This window comes from Panicum virgatum, chromosome 4N (genome assembly GCF_016808335.1).
Source record: "Panicum virgatum strain AP13 chromosome 4N, P.virgatum_v5, whole genome shotgun sequence".
Lineage (NCBI taxonomy): Eukaryota > Viridiplantae > Streptophyta > Magnoliopsida > Poales > Poaceae > Panicum > Panicum virgatum.
In genome coordinates, this window is record NC_053148.1 from 7,549,993 (window position 1) to 7,563,384 (window position 13,392).

At 42.4% G+C, this 13,392-nt stretch overlaps 1 long non-coding RNA gene across 1 annotated transcript; it reads right to left on the bottom strand.

Moving 5' to 3' along the window:
• Nucleotides 1–220: 220 nt before the first annotated feature.
• Nucleotides 221–13,319, bottom strand: LOC120669801. The gene is made up of 3 exons (XR_005672820.1): nucleotides 12,638–13,319; nucleotides 519–735; nucleotides 221–442 (listed from the first exon to the last, which is right to left on the bottom strand). It is a non-coding gene; the product is annotated as an uncharacterized LOC120669801 (long non-coding RNA).
• Nucleotides 13,320–13,392: the final 73 nt, after the last annotated feature.

The following is a 13,392-nucleotide window of genomic DNA, read 5'->3' on the forward strand; positions in this document are numbered from 1 at the left end:
AACTTTGACCTAGCAACCACAAAAAACAAGAGTCTCCGGAAACTTCTCATACAAAAGACAAATCAATGTCTAGATTTTTCTTACAAAAGACAATGAACAATTTGGTAATTTACACTTAGCTTTGATTTCTGTATCCGGTCCTAAAATTATATTTAATTTGGGACGGAGGGAGTATGCTTTTTCCTAATTTTAAAGATAGCTATACGGCTGCAAGCCCGCAACCATGTGGTGGCTCTGGACCCTTCTAACAAGTTTGAGTAGCTTTCACAAATGATATGGCACTTGATATCTACCTATTTACATCGATGACCGAGCTTTTTGCATTTATGATGCTTCAGGAATTCCCTTTACTCTTCAACATTTAAGGAGCCTGATGTCTCATTGATTTGAGCTGATGCGAAAATCATGCTCTCTCTGTTCCAAAATAAATATAATTCTAGGACTAAACACGTAAGTCAATGTTAGATGCAAATTACCAAATTGGCTCTTGTCTTTCGTAAGAAAAATCTAGACATTACCTTGTCTTTTATAGGAGAAGTTTCTGGAGACTTTTGTCTTTTGTGATTGGTAGGTCAAAATTGCATTCTTTGTTGGATAAATTTTGAACCATAGAATTGTATTTATTTTGAAACGGAGGGAGCAGGAACTTTGGTTCCTGCACGGGATTGAACCAGGCACACCGAGGATCTGTCACTTTGGTTGTCTGCTATCTAGGGGCGAAGCTACGTTGTCATTCTAAAAAAATGAAAGTGATTATTTGTTAAAAAAATGAAAGTAGTTATGCTTAAATTTTAACTATATTTGCATCCTCTATGACTCAACCTTATGCACCCACGGGGCAAGCAAACCCCTTCCAGTTTGCTCTGAATTCGTCACTGGCTCCACTGTAGGATCAAGAACACCGACTAGAGGGGGGTGAATAGGCGGTTTAAAATCTAAAACCAATAACACTAGAGAAATTTAATTAGTAACAAAGGAAAGCCCTATGTCATGCTACTACTATCTCTAGATGGGTTTGCAACCTAGGGTGACAAGATACAAATCAAGCTCTAGTAAAGTAAATTGCTCAAAGTAAAACAACAATTAAAGTGAGCAAGAGAAGTAACCAAGCTTGACACAAGAGTTTATCCCGTGGTGTCGATGACTTGCCGGTCACCCCTAATCCACGTTGAGGTGGATTCCAAGAATCAACCGCTCCTCTATCAAGAACCTCTTGATCTTGAGCCGGCTTGAATCAAGAAATCGCTCCACACCTCGATTCCACTAGAGTTGCTCTTCACCACTCCGGTGAGGTGAGCACAAAACCTTTCACAACCGAAATCGGGGCTCCTCAACAATCTCCTTGGAGGTGCTTCACGAAATCCTCTTCTCCAAGCCGTCTAGGGAGCGGCAACTCCCAAGAGTAACAAGTTGATGACGCTTGCTTGAAGTTTCCCTAATGCCACAAATCTCAAACTCTTGATGCAATGCACTAGGAAGCTCTCACACTCTCAAGAATGCAATCTCTAAGCAAGTGTGTGTGAGAGAGGGATGCCTTAGCTCTAATGTGTCAAGAATGCTGTCCAAATGGCCAAGAGAGCCCTCCAAAGGCCGGGCAATGGGTATATATAGACATCCCTCCAAAAACTAACCGTTACACTCTTTTCTGCGAAATCGCAGACCGTCCGCGGTTCAAAAACCGGACTGTCTGCCATTATTAACCAGTGAGTCAGAGTGCATTTAATGCGTATCAGAACTAGCCGTTAAGCCTTGGCGGACCGTCCGCGCCCTAGTGGCGGACCGTCCGCAGTTAAGAGTTCCACACCACCAGAGACTAACATCGTCTCTGGAACAACTTTGAGATTAGCCTGCGGACCGTCCGTGCCTCAGGAGCGGACCGTCCGCAGTTAACTTTTCAGCCCAAACCAGAGAAACAACCTCTCTGGTACAAAACTGAGATTAGCCGGCGAACCGTCCGCGCACCATGGGCGGACTGTCCGCCGTTCAACTTTGAAGCCCACACCAGACAGACACCATTTCTGGTACAAATTTGAAACACAGTGGCGGACCGTCCGCCCACCTGGGCCGGACTGTCCGCCAGCCCACCAGGGACTTTGCAATCTCTCTGGAACGGTCGCGGACTGTCCGCTGTTACTCAGTCAGCTCTCAAACTTAGTCTTTTTCAAATCTTTTCAAAACGCCGTTAGCCCTCATGCATGCAACTAGACATTTTGAGCAAAATGGCACTAAAGACCCGTCAAGCATGAGTACACAACCCCTCTTGATAGTACGGCTATCTATCCAACAAATCCGGTCACTTTTCATCCACTAAACGCCTTGTGACCGGTAAAATGCAAAAGCCCTATTTTATACCTTTGCCTTGAGCCCGAGCTTTGCTCATCATCTCCAAAACTCCATACGTTCACAACCAAATCTCTTTCATTCGTGGATCAACCTATACTCATTATCTCAAATGAAATCGTTAATCCACAAACCGTTGTCATTAATTACCAAAACTCGAATTAGGGGCCTAGATGCTTTCAATCTCCCCCTTTTTGGTATTTGATGACAACACTAAATTTTGGAGTGATAGAAGTGTTCAAGTCAACTTTATACACTAGGCATAAGGTGGACTTGGAATTGAACTTTGGAAGAACTTACTCATTTTCTTGAAAATTTCAGAATATTGTATGAATAAATTCACCAAGTTCGATGAGTAGAGAGAACTCCCCCTTGATATGTGCATATAAATTTTCATGAATACCAAGTACACATATATATATTTGAAACTTTTGACGGAGTTTTCCCTACAAGTGGAAATCGAGGCATACAAGATACAATATATATATGATATGAATTTTAGCATGGTTAGCACAACCTCTCAACCACAGGATGAACATAAAAGATAAGAGTAGCACCAACCAACATAGTTCATCACACATTACAAACCAAATGTTCAAATCCAAACACAAGTCTCAAACCAAGTTCATGCAAGACACAAATCAAAGACATGTAAAGCAATAGTTCAACACAAATAACTATGAGTGGCAAGCGGAAGACGAAAGCGAATGATCTCCATGAAAAGTCCATGAGCTCCCCCTAGATCCAAGCACTCCAAAGCTCCTTCTCCCCCTTTGGCATCAATTGCCCAGAAAGTCAACCCATCGGCGGTGGAGGAGGTGGCGGTGGGTAGAACGGCTGGTGCGGGTAGAACTCTGGAGGCGGCACTGGAGCCGGAAATACCGAGTAGAAGTGGTCAGAAAATCCGGTGAAGGCTGTGCTGAAAGAATCAAATCGCTGCTCTAGCTGCTCCTGCCTCTGCTCAAGCTGCTCAAACTGCTCAGAAGAGGGCAAATCCTCAAAACGTGAGTCAAGAGCTGCTATATCTGAGTGTAAACTCTCCTGAAACCCCTGCATCTGAGCCATCATGGGCTGGAGCATCTGCTGCTGCATGTTCTGAAAGTTAAGGTTCATTTGATTTTGCATCTGACTAGCCAACCCCGCAATCTGAGAGGACATGCTCTCCTGCATGGATGCAAAGTATGGGTCAAAGTAGCCAGCTGGAGGGGCCCACTGTTGTTGTACTAGAGGATGCGGTGGTGGCATGGCATGCTGAGCTGCAGCTGCTCCCATATGAGCATCATCATCACTATCATCTTGCCCCTGTGCTTCAGCATCCATATCATCTCCAGGGAAAGGAGTCAGAGGCCTCAAAAGAAAAGCATTGTCATTCTTGAATAGCCTGAAAGGAGTGTGCTTGCTTTCACATAACCCTCTGAAGCTAGTCTTAACCTTAATGATGGACATAATGTATGGAGCAAAATACAAGTTCATCTCCATGTTAAGCCTCAAATCTGCAAGCTGATCCATGATAAGAGCAATGGCATTGATTCTATTTCCATTCATGATATGAGATATCACATTCCAATAGTGCCCTCTAATCTTGTCCTTATTGCCACTCTTAGGCATGAATGTGACTCTAACAATCTTATTGATCACTGCAGGATGATGCCTCAGACCCTGAGTGCCCCCAAAGCTTCTAGCAATTCCAAGATGTGCAGGCTCATAGAACATGGGGTAGTCATTCTCATCTAGAGGGTTTTCTAATACAACATTCATACTTTGCTCACTATTGATGAAATTATAATCCAATTGATTGGCCTCAGCAAACTGTGCAAATGTAGCCCCATAGGTTCTTTTGCCAGTTGTCCACATAAATGTTTCCTCAACCATGTTGATCTCTAGAGTGGCATAGAACTGGCGTATCACTGTTTCATTCCAATCACACCTATGCTGCAAAAAATTTGCTAACCCCATTTGTTGAAATCTATCTACTAGATCAGTCATGACTTGTTGTTGTCTCATATAGCCTAGGTCAATGGTCTGATGTTTGAATACATTTTTCTTAACTAGATGACCAAAGTAAACATCTTTTTGTACCTCGGTTTTGAAGAAGAGAATGTTGGTGTCACGAGGCAAGCTGAACTGATCCACTGCTCTTGCATTTGCATAGCTTTCTGCAGTCCACTGTCGACTAGGTAGATCTAGCCCCATCAAATCTGTAACATCATTATCAACCCCCTCAGTATCTTCCTCTGAAGACTCATCACCGGCATCTCCTACTGAAGAAGCTGCAGCCATCTCACTGACATTTGGAGCATAGTCCACATCATCGGAGTCATCACTGTCTCTTTGCCTTTGGAAGTCATTGCCTTCTTGATTTTAGAAGCAGTGGCCTTGATGATCTTCCGGGGTGGCCTGAGATCAAGATTTAACCATAAGAACAATTACTAAAGCAATAGGATCAATCCATAATGATATAAGTCAATTCAGCATTCATCTGAAAAATCTGACACTGGCGGACCGTCCGCACTTCTGAACGCGGACCGTCCGCACTTCTGAACGCGGACCGTCCGCGGTTCTTGAATACCACGGCGGACCGTCCGCGTCCAGCAGGCGGACTGTCCGCGACCCATCTGTTCTGCGCAGGAACACAAAATCGCCCTCATCTTTGATTCATCCATATATTGAGTTTCGATTCAAATCTACCAACCAAATTTTAACCATAGCATCTCCTCATCACTAGGAACAAGATCCCCCAAGTATTTTTAAGAATCCATGGTCAAAAAATAGATCGGAGCATCTAACCCTAACTCTTTCCAATAAAGAAATCCAAGAACAAGAGTTAGGGATTCGTCAAAATACCGAGAGGACATGATGCACAATCTTGAGAAGAGTCCGGGGATGTTCTCGGACCGTCCGGGAACCACACCAAAAAGCCTTGACCTTGTCGTCTCCCCCACGTGCTCGAGAGAGAAAGAGAGAGAGCTTTTTGACTATGTGTGCGGTTTGGTGGAGAGATGTGAGAGGGACACCCTTTATAAATCAAGTCTGGCCGACCCTACCTTTCTGTCCATTCGCGGACTGTCCGCGATATCCAGGCGGACCGTCCGCCTTTGAATTTTTTTTACACTACAGCCCGACTGACACTGCCTCTGGCAAATTCTGCACAGCCTCTGGCGGACCGTCCGCGGTCCTTTGGCGGACTGTCCGCAGTGTATTTTTGCGGTTGACAACTTCTCTGCAGAGGCTCTGGTGGACAATTCTCATGAACGGCGGACTGTCCACCCCTTATCCGCAGACTGTCCGCAGTACCAAATTTCAGTCAGCCCAGAAATTTGCCAATTTTCTCAATTCCAACTCCAATTTGGGTTCATTGCTCATATAAAAATCCAAAAATCTCAAATATTGCATGAAAACCTTCAAAAGACTCATATGAGCAAGTTTCAACAAGAATTCAAAAATAAATCGAGTAAAATCATGAAAACTCATAAATGGCTCAAAAATACCTCAAAAATTCGGAAAAATGAAACAACTAGTGCATGAAAGAACCATATGCCACATGTGCTAGTTTTCAAGCCACATTTGAGAAGTCAATGATATTTAAATCATTTCTCAACTTGCAAAACCGAGATTCATCCAAAGGCTTGGTAAATATATCGGCTAATTGATCATCCGTGCCAATACCATCAATCTTGATATCACCCTTGTTCACATGATCTCTAAGAAAATGATGGCGGATATCAATATGCTTGGTTCTTGAATGTTGAACCGGATTAGAGGCAATCTTCAAGGCACTTTCAATATCACACAACAAGAGAATTTCATCAAATTTCACACCATAGTCAAGATGAGTTTGCTTCATCCATAACAATTGTGCACAACAACTTCCGGCCGAGATATATTTCGCTTCGGCGGTTGAAAGAGCCACGGAATTTTGCTTCTTTGATGACCATGATACAAGAGATCTTCCAAGAAATTAACAACCACCAGAGGTGCTTTTCCTATCAACCTTGCACCCCGCATAATCCGAATCCGAGAATCCAACCAAATCAAAATGAGCACCCTTGGGATACCACAAACCAATATTAGGAGAATATTTCAAGTATCTCAAGATCCTTTTGACGGCGGTCAAATGACATTCTCTAGGTGCGGCTTGAAATCGTGCACACATGCAAACACTAAACATGATGTCGGGCCTAGATGCGGTCAAATAAAGCAAACTACCAATCATAGAACGGTAAAACTTTTAGTCAACCGGGTTACCTCCCTCATCTAGGTCGAGATGCCCATTTGTGACCATAGGAGTCTTGATTGGTTTTGCATCTTCCATACCAAATTTCTTCAAGATATCCTTCACATATTTTGATTGGCACACAAAGGTGCCTTCCTTGAGTTGCTTGATTTGAAGTCCAAGAAAGAAACTCAATTCACCAATCATGGATATCTCAAATTCCCTAGACATCATATCACCAAATTCCTCACAAAAGCTTGGGTTAGTTGAACCAAAGATAATATCATCAACAAAAATTTGACAAACAAACAAATCTTTACCAATATCTTTAGTGAACAAAGTAGTATCAACCTTACCAATTTTGAAGCCTTTAGAGATAAGAAAGTCTCTCAATCTTTCATACCAAGCTCTTGGAGCTTGCTTAAGACCATAAAGAGCTTTAGAGAGCTTGTATACATGATTTGGCTTCTTTGGATCTTCAAAACTGGGAGGTTGCTCAACAAAAACAAGTTCACTAATCTTGCCATTCAAGAAAGCACTTTTCACATCCATTTGAAAAAGTTTTATGTTGTGAGAGCAAGCATAAGCTAATAAAATTCTAATAGCTTCTAATCTAGCAACGGGAGCAAAAGTTTCACTGAAATCCAAACCTTCGACTTGAGTGAAGCCTTGAGCTACCAATCTTGCCTTGTTTCTCACAACCATTCCATTTTCATTTTGCTTGTTTCAAAAGATCCATTTAGTGCCAATAACATTATAATTCTTGGGCCTCTCAACTAGATCCCAAACTTGATTCCGGGTGAAATTATTTAATTCTTCATGCATAGCATTCACCCAATCCGGATCTCTCAATGCTTCATCTACACGGTTAGGTTCAAGAAAAGATACAAAAGAATAATGTTCACAAAATGAAGCAATGCGGGATCGAGTTTGGACACCCTTACTAATATCACCCATGATTTGATCCACCGGATGATCCTTTGCAAGAACATGATGAATTCTTTGAGGAACAATGGGTTCTTGAGTTGATGAAGAAGGTGCACTAGATGAACCAACTTGATCTTGTACTTGAGAATCATCATTACTTGAATCTTGTACAATTTGTTGTGCTTGATCATTTGAGATAGAAGTTGAAGGATTAACTCTAATAGAGATAGAAGGATCATCTTCATCTTCATCTTCTTCTCTTGACCTAACATCACCAATTGACATGTTTTTCTTTGCATTTCTCAAACCATCACTTCTCACATCATCAAGATTTTCTTGTTCATTGTGAGACCCATTGGTTTCATCAAACTCAACATTAAATGCTTCTTCAACAATGCCATGTGTTTTGTTGTAGACCCGATAAGCCTTGCTACTAGATGAATATCCAAGAAGAAAACCCTCATCACATTTGCTTTGAAACTTTGATAACCGAGTTCCCTTCTTGAGAATATAACATTTGCAACCAAACACTCTAAAGTATGATATATTTGGCTTCCTTCCAATGAGCAACTCATATGGGGTCTTGTTATGAAATCTATGGCAATACAATCTATTAGAGGCATGACAAGCCGTGTTGATTGCTTCGGCCCAAAAGCTATCCGAAACATTGTATTCGGAGAGCATTGATCTTGCCATATCAATTAAGGTTCTATTTTTCCTCTCAACAAGACCATTTTGTTCCGGAGTGTACTTAGTTGAGAATTCATGCTTGATTCCTTTCTCATCACACCATTCCTCAACTCTTGTGTTTCTAAACTCACTTCCATTGTCACTCCTCACTTTCTTCACCTTGAGCTCAAATTCATTTTCGGCCCTTGTAAAGAATTTCTTGAATGTGTCATATGTATCGGCCTTATCATGAAGAAAGAAAACCCATGTATATCTTGAGTAATCATCTACTACCACAAGACAATAGCAATTTCCACCAATACTTCTATATGTTGTAGGACCAAATAAATCCATATGCAATAATTCCAATGGTCTCTCGGTTGACATGACACTCTTAGTGGGATGAGTATTTGCAACTTGCTTTCCGGCTTGACATGCACTACATAACTTATCTTTTTCAAACTTCACATTTTTCAACCCAACTACTAAATCATGCTTCAAAAGTCGGTTGAGTTACTTCATGCCAACATGACCAAGCCTTCTATGCCATAACCAACCCATAGATGATTGAGTGAACAAGCAAGTGGACAAATTTGCCTCTTTAGTAGCAAAATCCACAAGATATATATCCTCATGTCTAAATCCCGTAAAGATGTGATCTTTTCCATCCAAGCTAGTCACTACCACATCATCTTTATTGAAGCTACACTTATATCCACAATCACAAAGTTGAGTGACCGCTAAGAGATTAAACTTGAGAGAATCAACCAACAATACTTTTGAAAGAGAATGATCGCTTGAGATAGGAATTGTACCAACTCCTTTGACTTTGCCCCGGCTATTGTCACCAAAGATGATGTCACTATAGCCACCCACATTCTCATCTAGAGAGGAAAACATCATTGGATCTCCGGTCATGTGTTGAGTGCATCCACTATCAAGCACCCAATGTCTTCGTCCGGACTTGTAATTCACCTTTGCACCACCCTTTTCCATAAGACAATGTGGTATAGAGAAGAGTGATGGAGCCTCCTGGCGATCCCGGCAACTCCCTTGGATGGCTTGTCATCATCATCATCATCATCATCGGAGCTTGCATCGGAATCCCATTCAACAAAATAAGCTTGGCCATTCTTCTTCTTCTTGATGAACTTCTTCTTCTTCTTTTCATCATTTTTCTTGTCCTTTTTCTTGTTTGGACAATTGACAATGATATAACCTACTTCACCACAATTGAATCAAGTCTTGTCCACAAAAGGATTTTTTCTTGATGATTGACCTCTCTTGCCAAAGTTCTTCTTGCTCATCATTCTATTGAATCTCTTGACAAAGAGAGTCATTTCCTCATCCGATTCTTCTTCTTGGCATCCACTTTCTTCTTCATTTTTGCTATCTTGAGCTTTGAATGCCACACTTTTCTTTTTCATATCAATTTCTCCCCCATGAGCTTCATCTTGAGATTTCTTGAACATGTCATGGGTGAGGATTTCTCTCAATATTTGTGTAGGAGTTGCGGTCTTCACATTTGACCTTACAAGTAAGGTCACAATTGTGTCATATCTTTCCGGAAGACATCTAAGAAACTTGTGGTTGAAATCCCCATCCGGTACCTCAAATCCAAGTCCCTTGAGGTCATTCACAATGTCATTTAGCCGGTTGAACATCTCAGCTATACTCTCATCCTTCTTCATGGTAAATTCACTAAAATTCCCTTTAAGCAAATATAACTTGGCCTCCTTCACAGTTGATGTACCCTCATGAATTTCCATGAGCTTCTTCCATATGTCATTTGCATTTGTGAGGCTCTTGACTCTATTAAATTCATTTACATCAAGAGCACTAAAGAGCACATTAACCCCTTGATCATTTAGTGTCTCATTTTCCTCATCTAAAGGTGCCAAACTCTTTGGGTCCAAAATGACATATCCATCATTTACTACTCTCCATAGCTTTCTACTCATGGCTTTGAGATGAGCCGACATCCTAGTCTTCCAATAATCATAATTGTTCCCATCAAAGAACGGTGGCTTCCCAACATGAATCCCATGATCACTAGTCATTGTTCTACTCCAAGATGGTTAAATCCGCAATTAATGGAGTACTTAGCTCTGGTACCACTTGTAGGATCAAGAACACCGACTAGAGGGGGGTGAATAGGCGGTTTAAAATCTAAAACCAATAACACTAGAGAAATTTAATTAGTAATAAAGGAAAGCCCTATGTCATGCTACTACTATCTCTAGATGGGTTTGCAACCTAGGGTGACAAGATACAAATCAAGCTCTAGTAAAGTAAATTGCTCAAAGTAAAACAACAATTAAAGTGAGCAAGAGAAGTAACCAAGCTTGACACAAGAGTTTATCCCGTGGTGTCGATGACTTGCCGGTCACCCCTAATCCACGTTGAGGTGGATTCCAAGAATCAACCGCTCCTCTATCAAGAACCTCTTGATCTTGAGCCGGCTTGAATCAAGAAATCGCTCCACACCTCGATTCCACTAGAGTTGCTCTTCACCACTCCGGTGAGGTGAGCACAAAACCTTTCACAACCGAAATCGGGGCTCCTCAACAATCTCCTTGGAGGTGCTCCACGAAATCCTCTTCTCCAAGCCGTCTAGGGAGCGGCAACTCCCAAGAGTAACAAGTTGATGACGCTTGCTTGACGTTTCCCTAATGCCACAAAGCTCAAACTCTTGATGCAATGCACTAGGAAGCTCTCACACTCTCAAGAATGCAATCTCTAAGCAAGTGTGTGTGAGAGAGGGATGCCTTAGCTCTAATGTGTCAAGAATGTTGTCCAAATGGCCAAGAGAGCCCTCCAAAGGCCGGGCAATGGGTATATATAGACATCCCTCCAAAAACTAGCCATTACACTCTTTTCTGCGAAATCGCAGACCGTCCGCGGTTCAAAAACCGGACTGTCCGCCGTTATTAACCAGTGAGTCAGAGTGCATTTAATGCGTGTCAGAACTAGCCGTTAAGCCTTGGCGGACCGTCCGCGCCCTAGTGGCGGACCGTCCGCAGTTAAGAGTTCCACACCACCAGAGACTAACATCGTCTCTGGAACAACTTTGAGATTAGCCTAAGGACCGTCCGTGCCTCAGGAGCGGACCGTCCGTGCCTCAGGAGCGGACCGTCCGCAGTTAACTTTTCAGCCCAAACCAGAGAAACAACCTCTCTGGTACAAAACTGAGATTAGCCGGCGAACCGTCCGCGCACCATAGGCGGACTGTCCGCCGTTCAACTTTGAAGCCCACACCAGACAGACACCTTTTCTGGTACAAATTTGAAACACAGTGGCGGACCGTCCGCCCACCTGGGCCGGACTGTCCGCCAGCCCATCAGGGACTTTGCAATCTCTCTGGAACAGTCGCGGACTGTCCGCCCCTCGGGTGCGGACTGTCCGCCGTTACTCAGTCAGCTCTCAAACTTAGTCTTTTTCAAATCTTTTCAAAACGCCGTTAGCCCTCATGCATGCAACTAGACATTTTGAGCAAAATGGCACTAAAGACCCGTCAAGCATGAGTACACAACCCCTCTTGATAGTGCGGCTATCTATCCAACAAATTCGGTCACTTTTCATCCACTAAACGCCTTGTGACCGGTAAAATGCAAAAGCCCTATTTTATACCTTTGCCTTGAGCCCGAGCTTTGCTCATCATCTCCAAAACTCCATACGTTCACAACCAAATCTCTTTCATTCGTGGATCAACCTATACTCATTATCTCAAATGAAATCGTTAATCCAAAAACCATTGTCATTAATTACCAAAACTCGAATTAGGGGCCTAGATGCTTTCATCCACCCTCCGAGTCAGGTTGTACGCTCCGAGTTAGGTTGTACGCGGCGGGTTGCGTTTGGGTCTAGGAGCTAAATTTTAGACTATGTCACATCAAAAATAATTTTGATATTTAGAAATATTAAATGAAATCTAATTGTAAAACTAATTACAGAAGATCATGGGGGATTGGATAATTTTACACTTAACTGTCTATCTCTAATCACACTTTTGCAAAATCCCCCCCCTCCCCCTGCGCACTCCCTTAAATGTTGATCCTATGATCCGGATTAGAAGTTTGCATTGTTGCACAAAAAGATTGGTTTGCACCTAATACAGATACAACACGAACTAGTTTATTTGTGTCTAGAACCAGAATTTGGTAATTTTCTCCTCGATAATGCGAACCAAGATTAATAGTACTACTGTTTTGTCAAGTGCTAAAACATACGCCTAAACAAGTGGAATTTGGCTGCACGTAAGAAACGAATGCTTCCTACATCGAATGAAAATGGAAAGACAAAAATCTTCCATCAGTTCTCGACTAATAAAATGACCACTCAAATGCGTCTGCCTACTATTTAGTTTCAAAGCACAACCTGGTACGCAGTGACACATCAACACAAGCTTTGACCAAGCGAGCAATGGCAGATCACAATTGTGCGCAAACTAGAGTGGAGATCTAGAGATGCTGCACAAAATTCACCTACAATTCAAGATTCGGGGAAAACTGTCACTCGTACTTTTCCTTCAACCTCTTGATCTTCTCTATGATTTCGCCATCCTTGGACCTCTGCAGTTTCTCTCGAATGCTCTCAAAGCATGACTGCTGTTCACTGAGAATATTTAATGTCTCAAGCAATTGTGCTTCAATAGCTGATTCTTCATCCAAAAGCGCATTGGCTCGTAGCGTCATCTCTAGCAAGGTTCTCATTGCATAGAACTTTCCACAGCTCCAAAGCAGTCATCAAACTCACTAGCTTCGGATCAGTATCAATCAGTTGTCTCAGTCTTCCAAGCCTATGATCTCGAATTGTTGTTGTTCAACTCTTCCACCGTATTGATTAGTAGAGAACCACGGAGCGCCCTGGGCAGTCTCTCTTCTTTCCCCAAGAATGACAACCCTGCCATGCTAACTCAACTCAGCAAGGAACCCAGCCCCCTTGCTCTTGTGAACAGCCAACATGTTAATGAGATGACGAGGCACTGATAGGAGAAGAGCTATCTCATGCTTTTGGAATGCCCCTTGCATCATTTCCTGAAACCTTCCAACCCTACAGCCGCGGTGTACCTCACTCAGTGTTTAAAATAGCGGGTTAAGACATTTAGCGTTTTATGTTTGTAGAGGCTAAGAAAAGCTATAGCGGCCTATAGCCTAACTAACACATTTAGCAGTTCTGTAACTATCATGTGTTGAAAAATCGGTGCCCCTAACCTTAACACCGACTTCTGAGAAGTTGTGCCT